The 19,272-nt window shown below is 44.9% G+C and overlaps 1 long non-coding RNA gene across 1 annotated transcript; it reads right to left on the bottom strand.

The window, feature by feature from the left end:
• Window positions 1-11,861: 11,861 nt before the first annotated feature.
• Window positions 11,862-18,786, bottom strand: LOC106729833. Its single transcript, XR_004323052.1, has 5 exons — window positions 18,687-18,786; window positions 17,794-17,876; window positions 13,562-13,826; window positions 12,957-13,092; window positions 11,862-12,443 (listed from the first exon to the last, which is right to left on the bottom strand). It is a non-coding gene; the product is annotated as an uncharacterized LOC106729833 (long non-coding RNA).
• Window positions 18,787-19,272: the final 486 nt, after the last annotated feature.

Raw genomic sequence — 19,272 nt, 5'->3', positions numbered from 1 at the left:
GCTCAGTGGCAGCGCGTGCACACAAACCCAAGTCAAAAAACTGCACCCCTTCCTATATGTACCAAATCACCTCCCACCAATTAACACACAGCGGCGGGGTCAATAGTCAGGGAGCTCAGTACACTTTTCAGCTTTAAGGCACTCCAGAGGCTGCTTCTAGCCGTTTTATAAAATTCTGCCTCACTGGTTTCTAACACTGGAAGAAAAGTCCAATTTTGCCATTGTTTGCACAGCAAGTCTGAAATGTTCACAGCGAGATGACAGAATAAAAAACTAAGATATAAGCAGAATAATTTTTCCCGGTAGACAGACATAATGGACATTGTGCTGTCCTGAAGCATTAAACAAAGGAATCAAAATATAACAACGTCGTCTAAGCCTTCTTTTACAAACAGGAAAATTAAGACTATAAGAAGGTGCAACAGCACCACCTATGGCTAAAAAGGCTTTCCAGGTTGCCGGGAAACATGCAACACAAAGACTGCCTGTAGAATCCCGCTCTTGGGCTTATGTCCAGAAGGAACCCTACTTCAGGATGACACCTGCACCCCAATATTCATAGCAGCATTATTTACAATAACCAAGACATGGGAACAGCCTAAATGTCCATCAACAGGTGACTGGATAAAGAAGTGGTGTATTTATACAATGGAATACTACTCAGCCATAAAAACCGACAACATAATGCCATTTGCAGCAACATGGATGCTCCTGGAGAATGTCATTCTAAGTGGAGTCAGCCAGAAAGAGAAAGAAAAATACCATGAGATCACTCATATGTGAAATTTAAAAAAGAAAAGGACAAATGAACATAAATACAAACAGAAACACATAGACATAGAATACAAACCTGTGGTTGCCGTGGGGACAGAGGGTGGAAAGGGACAGATGGGGAGTTTGAAATTTGTAGATACTGACAGGTATATATGGAATAGATAAACAAGATTATACTGTATAGCACAGGGAAATAGATACAAGATCTTCTGGTAGCTCACGGTGAAAAAGAATGCAACAATGAATCTATGTATGTTCATGTATAACTAAAAAATTTTGCTCTACACTGGAAGTTCACACAACATTGTAAAGTAACTGTAATTCAGTAAAGTTTAAAAAAAAAAAGAATCAGATAACTAAAAGCTTATCTAGCACATACTAAATTCTGCTTCGGGGAAGAGAGTGGTATTCGGTATTTAATCTCAAATTATTAATACTCCTGAATATAAACAAAAGACAAAGGCTCCTGGAAACTCATCTTAGAAGAGGAAAGAATCCAGTCCAGCCTCTTCACTTTACAGGAGGGGAGACTGAGACCCGGGATCTGTCCTGGCAATCAGCAGCAAAGCTCTCCTAGTCCTCATGTCTTGCACTCTGTCAAAAACCAACAGATCTGTACTAGGCCTATATTCATAGAAGTCACTTCTGCATTTTTCCAACAGTAGGTAATCTAAGTGTCTTGCAAAATACTTCCCAAAGAGTCAGGAAATCATACAATTTTGTTGAAATGCAAAAACATTTATTTACATATTAGAACAGCATGAGCTTTATTCTATTTAAAAAGTGACATGTCAAATCAATGTTTTGATATTTTTAAACATATTAAGAATGCAGAAAAAAATCAAAATTTTCTTCAATCACAAAAGAGATAAGCTTATTCCCTGAAAAGAATCAATGTTGATTTTTCTAAACTTAATGGTTCTGGTCAGATTCCTATGAATTTAAAGGTTCTAGTGTATAGTTACATGGCAAAACACACATTGTAAAAATACACATTCTGTGTCAATAATCTTCAAGGTCGTCTGCTTAAGGCAATTTAACTAGTCCCTATCTTACTAGAATGACACTGATTTCATCAAAACTTCATACTGCACTTAAAAAAAACTGAATCCTTGTTACTTTAAGTCATATTCATATATATACATATTGAATATGCATCAGAAACAAGCCACCCTCTTTCATATTCAGAATTGATCCTTCGAAACTGTCATTGTGACAGCACATTTTTATTGAGCACCTCTTGGGTGCTTTCTATACAAGGCGTCTAACTCTCACAGTCAGACAGGGTAAACGGCATTACTCAGATTTCACAAATGAGAAAATGTACTTAAGCCATGAAGAACAACTTACATATCATCATCATTAAAGAAGAGTAAAGATTTTACTTTCAATATTCACAGACAACCTTTTCTTCCATACTAAGACTACATAAAATCAATTCAGTCTTTGTAAACTTTTCTCTCAGTAAGTACCACTAGAGAAAAACAAGCAATGAGTCATTAGCAGTGGCTGGACTTTCAAAGCCCACTTCTGTTTTGCATTATAAACATTTTTAGTATTTTGTTTTTAGTGCTCACAGAACACTAGAATAAAAAATACTAATTTTTTAAGTCATTAGCTGAGAAAAAAACATTTGTGAAAATATACAATTTTAATTTATGCCACTCTGTCTCACATTCTCACTGGTGTCTCCTCTGAAGGCCTCATCAGGCTGAGATCACTAAAATCGGTCATTTATGGGCTCACAGGAGTTCGGGAAACCACTCAACACGGGGCTGAGCAGAGGAGCCATTGAGAATGCATCCCGTGCAGCCTGGGCTCCAGCCCTGAGCCTGCCACTGCCAGCTGCGTGTGATTTGGGTACAAGCTGCCCCATCTCTCAATCCCTCAGCTGCCAAAAAGGAGACACTGACACCTACCCTCGAACCCCTGCTATGAAGTAAAACATAAGGAAAGCATTTTAGCCTTTGGTAGGTGCCCACTCACTCAGAGCAAACTTGGTCATTATGATGATGAGGATGGCTGTTAATAAAGTAAGCTAGACCAAAAAGTACAAATCACCATAAAGGAGAAACATTTTAAGTCAATGAGCATTTCCTTTGCATGGATTGCAGAATGTTCTATTGACTGTTTTAATAAACCAAGTTTTGTCGATTAATTATAGACTTCCAGGTTCATGGACAAGTCTCCAGAAAAAGAATAAGAGGCCTCTAACCTCTGAATACTAAGAAAGTAAAGTTAAAAAAGATTAGGGGGGAGATTACACCTCAGTTGGGAGAGCACGTGCTTAGCATGCATGAGGCCCTCAGTTCAGTCCCCAGTACCTCCATTTAAAAACTTTTTTCTGAAGAAATGGAGAATTAAAGCACAAAGATGGAGGAATACAGAATTCTTTTGCAGACTCAACTCAGATTTAAGTTGGGGAAAAAATCCTTTTCTCAAAGGAAATCTTGAGAACTATGTAAACTGGATCTGAGATGTCTAGTCTTTTAACATTATTCATGAGTTCATATTACCAAGTCTTAAAACTACCTGCTAACCCACAGTGGTGATAGTGATCCTAACAGCTGCCAACATGGATCAAGCTCTGGCTAGGACTGCTCTGTTCTGACACCTCTGCCCCTGAGGCCTCACCAGGCTGAGATCACTCAATTCGGTCATTCATGAGCATCTTGTGTAAGTCCTCCATTTGTGCTTCCCACTCCCCCCTCACCAGCCCCTCTGAGGGAAGCACTGTTATCACCTTCCCCACCCGCAGATAAGGCCACTGAGGCACAGAGACTAAACCTGCTTCAGGTCACATCGGCATTAAAGGACGTCTGTATTTCTGCTGTTTTGCTATTGACAAAGGAATCTGAGATATCAATTCAAGAGAGACTGTTAAATAATCAAGTCTGTCAGGTCTTCACCTCAAAGAGCAGATACTATAAATTCCTGATGTAGGATGAGGCTGCCGCCACAAACTGACTCAGCTTGAAATTAATATCCAAGATGAAGCAGCGGATACACATAAATATTCACGATTGTCAACTCTGCTCACGGGTCTGGGCCCTTCACTGCCTAAACGGGGGTGAAATCCCCACCCATGTCAGGGAGGGATGCACGGCTTTTCCAGGTCTCCCCAAGGCTTCACGGGCTGTTCCCCCCCCAGACTGTCCTCAACGATTAAAAAGCCCTCAAGATTTTTACACCCTGCAAAACTAAAACACATTTCTGCAGATGGAGCACTTTCTCAGGGGTAGACCGTTTTTGCCTACACTCAGCAAGGGGGAAAAAAGAAACACGACTCTGCAAAGTCTCTGAGCCTCACCACTCACAGGAGTAGAATGACCTCAGCACATGATGACTCTTCACATTGTAGGATGAGAAGAAAATAAAGCCGCCCCCAACAACAGGCACTCCCAGAGAGAGCAGAGGACCGCAGGACTTAGAAAGCTGGAGCCTCCTCCAAGGACAGCAGGGACGACAACAAGGGATAAACACGGAGGGTGTGAACACTGACAGGAGGGACCTCAGGTCAGAATCAAGCCCAGGGAAGGGGGAGCAGAGACATTCTAGACCTGATCTCCTCTATCACTTCTCAGCCTGCTTTACTTCCCTCTCCAGTAGCCAAGACCCCACTGAAACCACTAGAACGGTCTGAGGAAGAATGATGAACTGTCTTCAAGAACCATCAGATTCATCTAAGCTGATCTACAAAGAGTGCACCCAGGTTCAGACCGTGCGGCTGCACTGATGGTTTATAAAAGTGGTCTCTGCACAACTTGTTGATGGTGGGGGATGGTATAAGTCAGGGAAAAGGAAATTTAAGGCATTTCCTCATCTAATACACATCTACTACCATAGGCTTTCTCTTTGGAGGGAAAAATCTATTTAAAAAAAAACAAAAAAACCTCATGTATCAAACAACACCTGGCAGCTCTGTGTCCTGCCTGGATCTCCGCATTCTGTTATTACCTTTGTGACCTGTGCGATATGACAGCTACGTCCTGAAACATTTAAGGCAAGTTCATTCATTAGGGGCCCAAAGGGTCAAAGTCATTCAGCGATCACTTGTGGGTCAGCTCCTCCAAAGAAGATTCTTTACTCTCTGCAGCTGGTAACGAACATAACTAAATCTAACTTCACTCAGTAAGAGAACTTCGTTAACCAGAAAAAAAAAAAAGAAACAGCCCCCAGGCCCTGAATTAGCTGTTAAAACTGACATCTGGGATTAACTTCACCAAATACACAGGAATTATGAAAAGGACCCAGAACGTCAAGGTCGGTCTACCATGAAATGCTATGCACCTGTCCCAGAAATGAACCAATCATTGTAATCCATTAATATCATTCAATAAGACTCAATAAAATCAATGCATATCAGTAAAATCAGAAGAAAATGTCTCGTGTAGGATTCTTGACCCAACGGATTTTATACTTTATTTAAACATTAGTCAAACTTAACTCAGGGGGGACAGTAATAAATTGCTCCTGCTCGCTGAAGGACTGCCAACAAGCCCACAACAGAGGCACGGGCAGAGCTTACCTGGGCGATGTCTGTTGGCTAACTCGGCAGGAAGTGAGCTGCCCTGGAACCTCCAAGCCCCAGCTTGGCCACCAGTCCCAGCAGTATAGTGACAGATGACAGAGGCCGAACGCAACCTCTCAGGGGCAGCTGGACGTTAAAATGAAAGTACAATGAACAAAGTTAGGGGCCATCCTCAGCTCAGACTGCGGGGACTAAGAACGATCTAGACAGTCTGATTACATGGAAATGCCAATTTTCCCTTCAAACAAAGATCAAACCCACAGATCTCTGGTTTTGTTACAAGCAGGAACATGCCACCTTTTCTGCTCTGCACGCCTGTGTCAAGGCTGGGAACACCGAAGAATCTCACAATGCTCAGGGTTCCACTGAGGAACTGAGCCCACACATAAAACAGGCCATCCAGTCCTTTATTTAACCAAGAGTCCAGTGCGCGCTGTGCAGCAGGCTCTGGGCCAGGTGCTGACACTGTAGAGGGATGAGGGATGGAGCAGGAAGGGCCTGGAATGACACTTTTAAAGTAATACCACCTGAAGCAGTACCAGAATACCTTTCCACCTCCTTCACCCTAAATGCATCTGCCCCACCTGGAATAAATATCTAACTGGCCTGCCTCCTTCTCAAAGGCGGCCACAGTTAGTGGCTGCAATCTTTTGCTCTCCTCTCACTGGCAGTTCCACCTGGCTAACCTTACGCAGCCACACACCTGACAAGCTGTGCTAGTCTTCATCTGTATTCATTAGCTCCATGGGCCTCCAACTTTTTGGTCTTAGAACTCTCTGACACTCAAAAATCACTGAGGATCTCAAAGAGTGCTTTTGTGTGTGTGTGTGCAGGTTACACCTACAGATACTTACCATATTCAAAAATAAAACTAGGGGAGAGGGATATGGCTCAGGGATAGAGCACATGCTTAGCATGCAAGAGGTCCTTGGTTCAATCCCCAGTACCTCCATTAAAAAAAAGAAAAAGAAAAATAGAGAAGGATTTTAAAATGTATGTATTCATTCCTATTAAAATAATAGTAAGCCCATTACATGTTAAACTTTTATGAAGGATAACTATTTTCCAAAACAAAATGCCAGAAGAGTGGCATCGTTTTTCAGTTCTACAAATTTCCTTCCTGTCTGGCTCAAAACAAGTGAGCCACGTCCCCACGGCCGCTTCTGCGCTCCGTCTGCCGTGGTGTCGCACGTCGTGGAGCCCCCGGGAAGCTCCACTGTGCGTTTCCGATGGACTGAAGGTGAGACACCAAGAGCACAGCGCACCGTCCTCTGCAGGCCCGTCACCACCACGTGGGTCAGGGGCCCGGGTGGGTTCTCATGCTGGAGAAGTGCCCCATCTCACAGCTACCCTCAGCCCATCAGTCACAAGAATTTACAGAGTTCTTTTTCAATACAATGAACTCAAGCTCCCATCATTTCCCCTTCTCATCTGGCTTAATTTTTTTTTTTACCTGTTTTCTCTTTTCTTTTGCATTGATTTCTTCTCTTTCCCACTTTTATTTCTCTCTCTTTAAGAAGCCAGATTAGGAAATTTAAGTCCATTCAAGAATCTCTTCTACTTAGTGTGTACTACAGCGCGTTGTTAAAACTTCATTGCTTCATTCTGACCCGTATTAATTGTTAAGGGGCTGGCAGGCTCTCTGAGCTGTCAGCTTCTTCCAGGAAAGGGCCCCATTTTAGTCCTTACTCCCACAGCATTTATTAACAAGCACTTAGGGAACATCTACAACATCCCAGATGATGGAGACACACAGACCTTGCCTCCCGCTCCCACCTCCAGGAGACAGTCCCTGCAGGGAGAAAACCATGTCACAGGCAGCTCCCGCACAGAGGGAGACTCTGACAGACCCAGGAGAGGCTGTCCTTTGAGGGTTTTTTTTTTCAATTGAGATATAATTCACATACCATAAAACTCACCTGCTTAAAGGGGTATGATTCAGCAGCTTTCTGTATACTCGGTTGTGCGGTCCTAACCACCACCTGTTTCTAGAACACTCACTCCATCACCCCAAAAGAAACCCCCTGTCCATAAGCAGTCACTCCTCATTCCCCCTCCAGCCAGCCCCTCGCAACCATCACCTGCTCTCTGCCTCTGCATGTGCCTATTCTGGGCATTTCAGGTCACTGAAATCAACCATATGTGGCCTTTTGTGTCTGGTTCCTTTTATTTAATATGCTGTTAAAAAGGCTCCTCCATGTTGAAGGGGTATTAGCATCTCTCTCTTTTTTTTTTAAGGTTATAGTTTAGTAGAAGGTGTTAAGTACTATCAAATAGAGAGGAGTACAAGGGGTGGGGTTTCCTAAGGAAAAGGGCGGGTTGAGCAGTCAGAGTGGACTTCCCAGAGCAGGTGGCCTTTCTCATCTTCCCCTTTAATTTTTTTCTTTTTCATTCATTCTTATGTCTGAATAATACTCCACTATATGGAGATACTATATTCTGTTCATCCACTCAGCAGCAACATATGGACAAGGTCTGGAAGAATGAGTGTAAGAGGTGACTAACAGGGATGGCATTTAAGCAAAGGGCAAGGTGTGCTTTTAAAAAAAAGCCGACAAACGGAGGCACAAGGAAATTCAGCGTGTTTCTGAGCAAAGTGCATGCTTGCTTCGGCAGGACTGCCATGCAGGGCTATGGGGGAGAGTGGCTGAAGTCAGGGCGAGGGAGTCACCTGAGAAGACTCCCCACTGCAAGCAGCTCAACCAGTTCTCCCTCATCCTGTATTTTAGAGGGAAGAGGGGCCTGGGAGGCAGGAGAGGAGACATGGGCTCCACCCCCAGCTTTCAGGATTCAGCGTCTCACCTATACATCAAAGGGAACGAGACTGTGCCCCAGGGCAGGCTGTCCAACAGGAATGAAATGCGAGCCACACAAAGAAAGTTTTCCAGTTGCCACATTTAAAAAGGTAAAAAAAAAAAAATTTGAAACTGATTTTAAGAACAAATCCTACTTATCTACTGTATGTAAAATACTATCATTTTGACATGTAATCAATATAGAAAGTAACAAGATAGTTTATATTCTTTTTTCTAGACAAGTCTCAGCATCTGATGTGCATTTGACCTATAGCACATCTCAGCTCAGACCAGCTTCCTCCCCAGCGCTCCCAGCATCAGTGGCTGTGGCTACTCTATTGGACAGCAACTCCAGGGGTTCCACCAGGGGTCCTGGCTGAAAAGGGGGAGTAAGCGTCCACACTAACCCTAAAAGGATCTCTCTGAATCAAAGGCGGATTCATTTTTAAACGTCTGAAAACCGGCGGGCTGCACCTCCCTCCCCCCTTGGCTACAAGACAGCCCCCCTCCTTGCCGATCCCTTTCTGGACGTAGGTAAGCAACCCGGCACACAGCCAGGGTGGCCGGGCCTCCAGATAGACTTACCTACTGTCTGTGTCCAGTCCCACCAAGTCCTCCTTCTCAAATGGGACGCAGAGGAGGCGGATCTTGTCCCCAGACTTGTTGGTGGCCCCGTCCAGGCACTTGGACTCGAGCACAATGAAGAGTGACTCTGAAGTCCTCGGCCCTCTCCTCCACCGTCCCGCAGTCCTCGTAGGTTGAAGGCCACGATGGTGCGCGGCTGCTCAGCCACCTCCCCATGCAGCCCAAAGACAAAGAGCTGAGAGTCATAGAGCATGGTGCCACACGGCAACTCTGCACATGGAGCTTCTCGAAGGTCTGCGGCCAGTTCTTGGCCGAGAAGCAGTCAGTGTTGGTGACGCAAGGCCCAAGACCTTGCGGTAGCTCTTGGTCTAGGCTTCCATCCACTGCAGAAAAGGGTCATTTCTTGTTTTCTGTTTCCAACACCTAGCCAGGCCCTGATGCAAAGTCAGTGCTCAAAAACGCTGAATAAAGGAATAAACAAGGGAACTGCTTCCCCACCCCTCAGCAGAATATACTGAAAAGAACCACAGTGGGATCAGAAGATCTAGATTTGAAATCTAATCTACTTGAGCTCCTAAGCTGCAAAATAATGGAGGTAAGAAAACATGCCTTGGGGAGGAGGGTACAGTTCAGTGGTAGAGCACACACTTGGCATGCACGAGGTCCTGGGTTCAATCCCCAGTACCTCCATTAAATAAATAAATAAATAAATAAGCCTTATTACCTCGTCAAAAAATAATTTTTTAAAAAAATTCAAAATTAAAAAACACACCTTGCAACTGACCAACTGTAAACTTGACTATACTTCAATTAAAAAAAAAAAACTTCCCTTACAAGAACATATCTGGATTAAAGAAGTTTGCAAATGCAAAATGCCTACAGTACCACCTGCATAAAAAGGGGGGGGGCTGTACACATTTACTATCCCTCTTTTATGAGTTGTGTTTCCTTTAGGGGGTTTTATAACCTTTCAGAGCTAATTTTCTCAGATAAAAAAAGAAAACATTACCTGATTCCCAGTACTGCTGAAGAATTAGATAACCCTACGAAAGCATCTGACCCACAGAGGTTACTCAATAAATGTTTGTTGAATGAATGAATGAACAAGCAAACTGAATGCTGCTCCCTGCCACAGACCATCATAATGGTACTGCCTGGAAATCCCAAGCCCACGTTCCACCCTTGACTCTGCACTAACCATGTTGGTGACCTGGGCAGGCCTGTGTGCTTCTCTAAGCCCCAGTTTAATCATGAACAGAAATGAGGGTAATAACACAAACCTCAAAAGGTTAGTGAGTTAATAATGAATTGTAGCACAACTTTGCAAGATGGTATCATTAAAGAAAATCGAGCAAAGAGTCCATAGGCTCTCTCCCTATTACCACTTACAACTGCATGGGAATCTACACTGTACCTCAAAATAAAAAGTCTAATTTTTTAAAGAGGCTGTTGAGATTAAATGAGCTCACTGTCTCAAATAAGGAACACAGTGCAAATAGGACAACATCCAGCCCATGAGACACACTCAGTAAACATTCCCACTGAACCCACTGGTCCCTCCAACTTCAGAGCACGAGGATGGGTCCTCGTGGCCAGAGGCCACTGCACCTGAAGCTAACAAAGTTAATGGTCCCCACTTCCAAGAGCCCCTGCCATGGCCCTAGGTCTAATTTTGTATTTATAATTTTGTTTTCTTTTTCTTAAATAGGAACCCCCAACTGCATAGCCTTCAGATTACCAAAACCTGATCACGGAAATCATGACAGCAGCCCTCCCCGGTTAAACAAAATTAAAAGCTGTTTCCACAAGACCTGTGTGTACTTCTAATGGGGAACTTCATCCTGGACTGAGAGGAGGAGGACTGGGGAGGAGGGGGCAATCTAGGACATGCAGACCCAGGGCCACCTGTCCTATGATGGACTTTAGACTCAATCCACACCCTCCAGGAACTTCAAATACACATAGACAGAGTGCTATGGACAAGATTTTTAAAAAAAAAAAAATCCCTGACTCCCTAACAGGTCATGTTTCTACTGAGACACAAATGGCTTATGTGCATATTGTTTCACGAAAACACTAAAATAATGTCACCCCAACTTGACACATGAAGAAACTGAGGAAAACGGGTTTATCACATTGTGCAACATTAGAGAGAGGCCATGTAAGAGGCTGTAATTAAACCCAAGCCTCTACTTCAATGCTCACACTAGAAAGTGTGACATACTGCTCCCCTCCTGCCCCCTCCCTGCAATAAATCTCTGAAGAGTCTTTTCTGGGCCACCTGGAAAGAACCAAAATTACATCAACTTTCCACAAAGAGCTATGTCACCCCTTGGAGGACGTATCAAAATCTGTAGGGTTGGGATGGGAGGAGAGATTTGGGTTTTCTGTTTCTCAAAAGGAGACATGGGTTTAAAAGAAACTGAAAAGCACTTATCTAGTCTAAGCCCTCATTGTGCAGAGAAGGAAATGGAGGCTCAGAAGAGATGAGGAAAGAGCCTTACTAACAAATACTGCCTAAGCGCAGCACCAAGCCAACCCTGGGCACTGCTGGGGGAGGATCTGGGAGGCCCAGGAGAATGAGTGTTAGAAAAAAGAAGAAACAGACAAGGCCCTGTCTCTACATCGCCATACCATGCAGTTCCACCAAATTACCCAGTATGGGTGCAGCCAACATTAAGGTGGGCTACGTAAGTTACAGAAACCCACTAGTCTGAACCATAGTGGAAATTCCAACCTTTATTATGGTTTTTCCCAGTTCAAGCATGAGCTCAGCGGGCGCTCCGTGCCAGGCACTACATGAGGCCCGGAGTTCTCCCAAATACAGATCTCTATTACCACGTGTGCAAACCACATGCAGGCCCACCAGGAGAAAAACGCCCACAGATAAGATGGAGTTACTGAAACTGAAAGCAGCCAACCAGCATATATTACTAGCAAAGATGGTGCTTGTAGAAATAGACTCATGGACATAGAAAGCAAACTGTGGTTAGCAGGCAGGAAAGGGGGCAGGGACAGATTAGAAGTTTGAGATTAACACATACACATTAATATATATAAAATAAATAAACGACAAGGACCTGCTGTGTAGCACAGGGAACTATATTCAATTTCTTATAATGAGTTGTAATAAAAACAACCTGAAATATATATATATACATAAGCATATATATAACTGAGTTGCTGCTGTAGACCTGAAATTAACATTGTAAACTGACTACACTTCAATCAAAAATAAGAATTTTAAAAGTAAGTAAAAGCAACGCCATAAAAAAAAATTAAGAACATTGTAATCCCATTAGCTGTAGGTGGCAGGGAACTCTGGTTACAAGCACCAAGTCCACTGGATCACTCCAGCACTGGCTGTCACTCTGACCATCAAGGAGTCACATAGCTTCACTGAGGTTAGTTTTTTCTCTTTTGTGAAAGGCTACAGATGCAACTAACCATGTATATAATCTCATCATTCACAGACCCAACAATTACTGAGGACCTCCCATCGGCCAGACTAGAGAGATGAAGATAGGGTCCCAGATATATTCATGGGTAGAAAGAGTTAATGTCATAAAAACATTAATTCTCCCCATTCTGATATAGATTCAATCCAATTCTGATTAGAATTCCTACCAGATTTTTCATGGAATGTAACAAATTAATTTATGGTCAGGAACAGCCAAGAAACTTCTTTAGAACCACCGCTGGGGAGGAGTGGATAGGTCATTCATTTCCACTGTTCTTTCTGAAGCGATGAAAACATTCTGGAATAATAATGGTTGCACCACTGTGAATATACTAAAAGCCACTGAATTGTACCATTTAAATGGCTGGACTTCATGGTGTGTGAACAATATCACAATAAAGCTGTTACATGAAAAAAAATAGTCCTTGACAACTGTTTTTCCCTCTATACTACTAGTCAGCCCTACAATTTAAGAAAAAGAAAAAAAACCAAAACCAAACAAAAATTTACCAGGAGATCTTGAGGACTGCAATATCCCTGGGTCTCCAAAATGCCCCTGGTGGTTCTGTTCCTGTTAACACACACTAGCTGGGCTGGACTAGTCAGGGACTGTAACTGTCTTTTTAAAAACGACGGTCACAGGTTACACCCTGGGACGGGGGAATATGGAGGATGTCACAGCCTCCCGCCTTCAGCTCATTTATAACTGAACCAAGCCCTGCTTTCAACACTGTAATCCCTCTCACTATAAAAACACGTGACATCAACAAGCACCCGCATCCTAACACCTGAAAGTGTTCAAAGGTACTACCTGGGGCAGAAACACTGAGGGAGGAGACCAATGCACGCTCTTTTCCTAAGGCTCCGCCAGGAGAAGCTGGGCTTTACAGCCGGAGGCTCTCAGCCCAGGGAGCAGCACCCACACCGCTGAGCTGGACCTCAAGGAGCTGGAAAGGGAGAGGAGGGCAGCCCCGGGGTCGCGGGGCAGGGAAAGCGGCGCGGGGCGCGGGCTGCAGCCCCACTCGGAGGCAAGTCCCAGCCCCCGCCCCCACCCCGCCCGGGTCCACAGACCCCACCGGCCCCGGACACAGCCGACCCAGGGGCGGGGACGGGTCGGCGGCCGAGGAGAGGAAGCCCGGGAGGAGAGGACTCGCGGGCGGGAGAGGGGATGGGGACGCCGGCCGCGGACTGAGGGAAGCCCGGCTGGGGCGAGAGGCGGCAGCTGCGCGCCGGGACGGGAACGGGGGTGGCCGGGTCCCCGGCAGGCGAGCGCCCAGCCCTGGACAGGTGTGGCCTGGGCGCCGGGGCAGGCGGCGAGGGCAGAGGGGGCTGGCGCGAGCCCCTCAGCTGGAAGCGCGCTGACGCGCGCCCTCGCGGGCTGTGATACGCGGACCCCCTTCCCCGGAGTTCCCCTACCTTACAATTCCACAGCCGGAGGCCCCGGCCTGGGGCAGGAGCGGCGGACAGAGCAGCCTCTGTGGCCGATCCCGGCTCGGAGCTGGCGCTTCGGACCCGCGGTCCAGCACGCATTGGCCGTGCGCATGCGCAGACGGGCCAGCGAGCCGCTCTGGGCTCTACGAGAGACGCTGGGGAAGCGAGGGAGGGAGAAGTTGGGAGCGGGAGAAGAGAGGGAAAGTGGAGGGAGAGAGGTGGACAGAAGTAGGAGGTAGTAGGGAGGGATCTGGAGGGAGGAGAGTAGGTGAGACAGAGGAAAAAAGCTTTACCTTCAGGGGCACCCCAAAGGAGGCGCCAGTCCTGCCTCTGCGTCCCTCTAACCTCTCAAGGCCCGCAGCTCAAATTTCACCTCCCTGGTCAAGCCCCCCAGCCTAGGCCCCTGCAGAACCCCTACGGGGATCACACCTGCTATCCCCCTGGACAGCTGAGTTTCCTGTCACTCTGAGAACCTAGCACCCGCAGGCGTTGTCGCTCAAAACCACCTTGGGTACAGTATAAATTCCCCTCTTACAGGATGGGAAACTGAGGCATGGACGATCTCTGCCTTAGCTGCACTGTCTCAGGTGCTGGGTGGGCGGGAGAGGAAGTACAATATCAGAGCCCTAGACAGAGCAGACTGCCTGAGTGTTAGTGCATAGTCCCCATCCCTCCTGGGTAAACCACTCCCTGCGCTAGGGGGCCCTTCAAGGTCCCACAGTAGGTCCCTGGGTTGGGAGAGCTGTCCTCAATTCCAGCACCCAGCTTGCTAGGCAGATAGGAGTGTTATGGAGTCCAAACTCATTCTGCTCACCATAGGACAGGCCAATAAATCCAGAGACCAGGTGTTGAGGCACGGAATAGCGAATTTCTGCAGACCTAGATGGCAAACTAATGTCCTTGAAAAGCATCTTCCCCAAGTCAGATTTCAGGCTCCTTTTATACTAAAAAGGGTCAGGGGGTACGCTTAGTTGTTGCAAACTTCTTGGTGTAGGAGTTCTTTGTTGTTAGAATCTTTTGTTCTTGCAGCTCTCCACCTGGGACAGATTCCTGTAAATCTCCAAGGAAACAAATGTTATCTTCCATTCTGCAGCTTGTTATCTTTGTATGAATGGAACAGTGTTAATATCCTTAAAGCTCAGAGCCTTGAGAACAGGCTCCCCTGTATATTTCAGACTCTAGGCAACATTGTTTTACAAAAGGTGCAGAGCCAGCAAGACTAAGCCTAGGAGACAGAGCGCAGGGTTAAAGTCAAAGGAACAGATGTAATATGGAGTCACATTTGTACTTTTCTATTACTGGGGCAGAAGCCACTTGAGGATTTAAATCCCTTTAGGTTAAAAATAAGTAAAACTTTAAAGGAATTTACACACATAGGTTGGAATGTGCATAGTGTATTTCGAAAAGCACACAAAGGTTGTAAACAGTGGCATCTCCAGGGAGGGCTGAGAGAACAGATGAGGGAAACCTTTCCCTCGTGTAGTTTTGTGCTCTGATTGAATTTTTTTTACCATATGTATTTTTTTTCCAGTTAAAAAAAAAGTGTAATGGAGGGAAGGACTAACTAGTTCAGCAAATACAGCATCCATGAAAACATTGAGCCATTCACTTTTGCTTTAAGCTGGGAAGCATCTGACTCTCTACTATGTGCCCAGTGCTGTTTTATGACTTCTTTTATTATTTGTTTTTAATAAAGTAACAACATGCTATCCCTCACCCCTGCACAGGGCTGGTGGAAAACCAGTTGAGTTTTTATTGAGTTGTTTCCCAAGGAGTAGAAATGTTATAAACAGAACACAACTTCAGGGCAAAACACGTGGAGTGAATTTCCAGCAGGCCAGACAGCTAGGAAGGGTTTTCAATAAAGGCACCCAGAGGCCAAGACACGAAGGCTCCAAGGCCCCACAAAAAGCTGCCCAAACTGCCTTCTCCATGGCACTACTGTAATAGAAAAGAACAAATTGGACTCGACATTACATCTGTTCCTTTGACTTTAACCCTGCGCTCTGTCTCCTAGGCTTAGTCTTGCTGGCTCTGCACCTTTTGTAAAACAATGTTGCCTAGAGTCTGAAATATACAGGAGAGCCTATTCTCAAGGCTCTGAGCTTCAAGGATATTAACACTGTTCCATTCATATAAAGATAACAAGCTGCAGAATGGAAAATAACATGTTTGTTGGATGTTTACAGGGATCTGACTCAGGTGGACAGCTGCAAGAACAAAGGATTCTAACAACAAAGAACTCCTACACCAAGATGTTTGCAACAACCAAGCACACCCCCTGCCCCTTTTTAATATAAAAGGAGCCTGAATTTTAACTTGGGGAAGATGCTTCTCTAGTACATTAGTTGACCATCTTCTTGGTCAGCTGGCTTTCCAAATAAAGTCACCATTACTTGCCCCAAAACCTGGTCTCCCAATTTACTGGCCTGTCACGCAGGGAAAAGAATGAGTTTGGATTCAGTAACACAAATATACCTTGAAAGTATCCATTTGGTGTATTTAATGACTTGCTTCCACTGGTCTTTCTTCCTGACTTTTCCTTCTCTTGCCCACTCCTGCTACGTTTATGAAAAGTCTGTCCGTCTGCTCATGTGGACACATTTCCATCTAGCCACTACCCTTCCAGGCAAAAACTGATGCCAAGAGGCAATGGAAGCTGCTAAGAGGTATTACCTGGTCAGAAAGGGGCAGAAGTGGGTACTGGCTGGGGCTCAGGAGCAGGCTGGGACACCTGACAAGATGTCTTAAGCAGGGACAGACAGCTGGGCACCAAAGGAGAAGCTTCTAAGCCCCCATGAGGGACTTGCTGGATAGGACGGAAAACTTCCAGACTGTAGCACTGATCCCACCAGGAGCTTCCTGGGCGAGGCTAGGCAAGTCATTTAAGTTCTCTAGGCCCATGCTGTCCTCTTTTGGGAGCCATCAGCCACATGCAGAATAATGAAGTTATTCTGTACCCAGGCAGAATTATAAACATTTTACTGCAAAGGCTCAGTATGTATGATGTTTAGAAACATTAGTGGGTTTCTTGCCCTAACGAGTTATTTTTGTATGTCTGCCTTTCTGTGGTTTGTAATGCCCGTGACTAACCATTCCCTTATAGTGAGGTATTTTGAAATTATAAGTTACTAGACACAGTACCCTCATATCACAGTTGAAAAAAATTGATCCACATAAGGTGATCTGATTTCATAGTTAAAGCAGAGGCTCTGGGGCCAGCCTGCCTGAGTATAAATTCTCACTCTGCCTCTGAGGGTTTCTGTGTGAATCGTGGACAAATTCTTCTTCTATTTTTCTTAATTGATTTGTGCCTCTTTTTCCTTACCTTTTAAATACTGAGGAATATGTAGACTCTATCTCCTACTGTGCTGGCAGGATTAATGAGTTAACGTATGTGCCGCCCACTCCCCTGAGTTTAAGCATTCTCCAGGCAATCAGCTCCAAACTTGGAGGCATTCTCCACTGCCTTAGTTAGTCTGGGATGCTGTAACAAGTTACCATGGGTCAGGCAGCTTAAACAACCAGCATATTCCTCAAGTTTTGGAGGCTTAGATGTTCAAGATGAAGGTATCTGGGAGACGACTGGCTTCATGGCTTGAAGATGGCCATCTTCCCACTATCTTCATGGGGCTGAGAGCAGAGAGAGGCAAGTTTCTGGGGCCCCTTATAAGGGCACTAATCCCATTCATGAGGGCTCTACTCTCATGACCTCATTTTATCCTACTAATCCACTAATCACCAAAGGCCCCACCTCCCAACACCATCACACTGGGAGATCCGGTTTCAACATATGGATTTCGAGGGGACCCATTCAGTCCACACATCGGCTAACTCTCCCCAGCTTGCTATCATCAAACCTATACTAATTCCTTCAAATTAACACTTATATCTCTCTGCCCTTTTCCATTCCTACATCCACTACCACTGAAGCCCTGTGACATTTTACTCCTTATTTTCCTGGTAGAGGTTTCATTGATTCCTCTACTCCAATTCTCTCCTCATTCCAGTCTGCCACATAGTTCTCCCTAAAACTTGGCTTGAGGATACCATCTTCCCACTTCACCTCATTTTTTTAGGTGTAAATGTCAGAATCCCCTCCACACCCCATCCCAGACCTTTAATCCCTTACACACCCCCTCCCTATGTTACTTTTCTATTACTACTATTACAAATTTCCAGAAACTTAATGGCTTAAACCAGCAAGGATTTATCACCTTACAGCTGTGGAGGTCAGGGGTCCAACACAGTTCTCACGGATAATTCAAGGTACCAGCAGGGTGCCTGCCTTCTGGAGGGTCTAGAAGAGAGCGTTTCCTTGTTTTTTTCCAGTTTCCAGAGGTCACCCACCTTCCTTAGCTTGTGCCCCATGACTTCCTCCATCTTCATGGCCAGCAGCCTTTCTGAACTTTGCTCCATGGCTACACCTCCCTCTGACCCTAAGCTCAACTGGGAAATGTCCTCTGCTTTTAAGGACCCCTGTGATTACACTGGGCCCACCTGGACAATCCAGGCTACTCTCCCTATTGTCTCATCTCAGGATCCCCTTTTCCCACCCCACTCAGGCATTATGTATGTGGCTGTGACACTCACCTTGGGTAACGTTTCCTCTCACAAGCAATTTAAGGTTCAAGACACTTATGAATGGCTTTTTGTTTTTCTTTCTTAAGTCTTTCCACATTCAGTACATCTGGTAAGATTATATGACTCCTGTTTATTTGTGGCACTAATCTTTAATAATGTATCATCGGTTTAAAAGGCTAACTAGTAGACAATTTAGAAGATAGAAGTCCTCTAAGATTTTTGTCCTAAAATATGTGTCATCCCTTTGGCCGTGCACAGTAACATGTCACAGGTGGCCACCCTGCGGGGGGGGGGGGGGCACATTATTCTGCCACCACACTCCTGTCATTCACACCAACATGATCTCCTAGCTGAGGATCTATGCTCCCAGCTTTGCTCACTTTCTCCTCCTTTTCATTGACCATCCTGTTCCCACCACTTCCTTTGTTCACCACATCAGGATTTCATGGCCACATTCTTCTCTAAATGGAATGGATATTGTGCATCTAACATGTGACAACTGTTCTTATTGTTATCACACACTCACCTACACGTATCCCCATCCATCTCTATTTTCCTAGGCTCTTCCAGAGTAATCAGTTCCATGGTGCTGATGATACTGACAGTGCTGACAGGGGCCTCTCAAGGACTCTGATAATGAGAGAATCAATAAAGAGAGGGAATCATTGCAAAACTGCCAGAAACAGGCTTAGAGGTAAATAACTGCTATAGTGTTTAATGAAGTCGACTAATATTTAATTACTTTTAAATTTTTATATCACTGTATTTAAAATTTTAAGGGGAATTTTCATTCACCACTAACCAAAATTTGACTTTAGGACCAAAATCTAAGAGGATTTCTATCTTCTAACAAATTGCCCACTGGCCTTTTAAACACATGATCCTTTAAAAAAGATTAGTGCTGGGCTGAAAATAAGCAGGATTCATATAATCTCACCAGACACAGTGAATGTGGAAAGACTAAGGAAGAAAAACAAAAGGCCATTCACAACGTCTTGAACCTTACGTTGCTCACAGGAGAAAATGTTAGCCAAGGTGAGCGTCACATCAACATGACGCCTGAGTGGGATGGGGAAGCTGACCTTCCTCATCAGACATTTATGCTGATTTGT

This window comes from Camelus ferus, chromosome 10 (genome assembly GCF_009834535.1).
Source record: "Camelus ferus isolate YT-003-E chromosome 10, BCGSAC_Cfer_1.0, whole genome shotgun sequence".
NCBI classification, from domain to species: domain Eukaryota; kingdom Metazoa; phylum Chordata; class Mammalia; order Artiodactyla; family Camelidae; genus Camelus; species Camelus ferus.
This window is presented reverse-complemented; position numbering and strand designations above follow the sequence as displayed.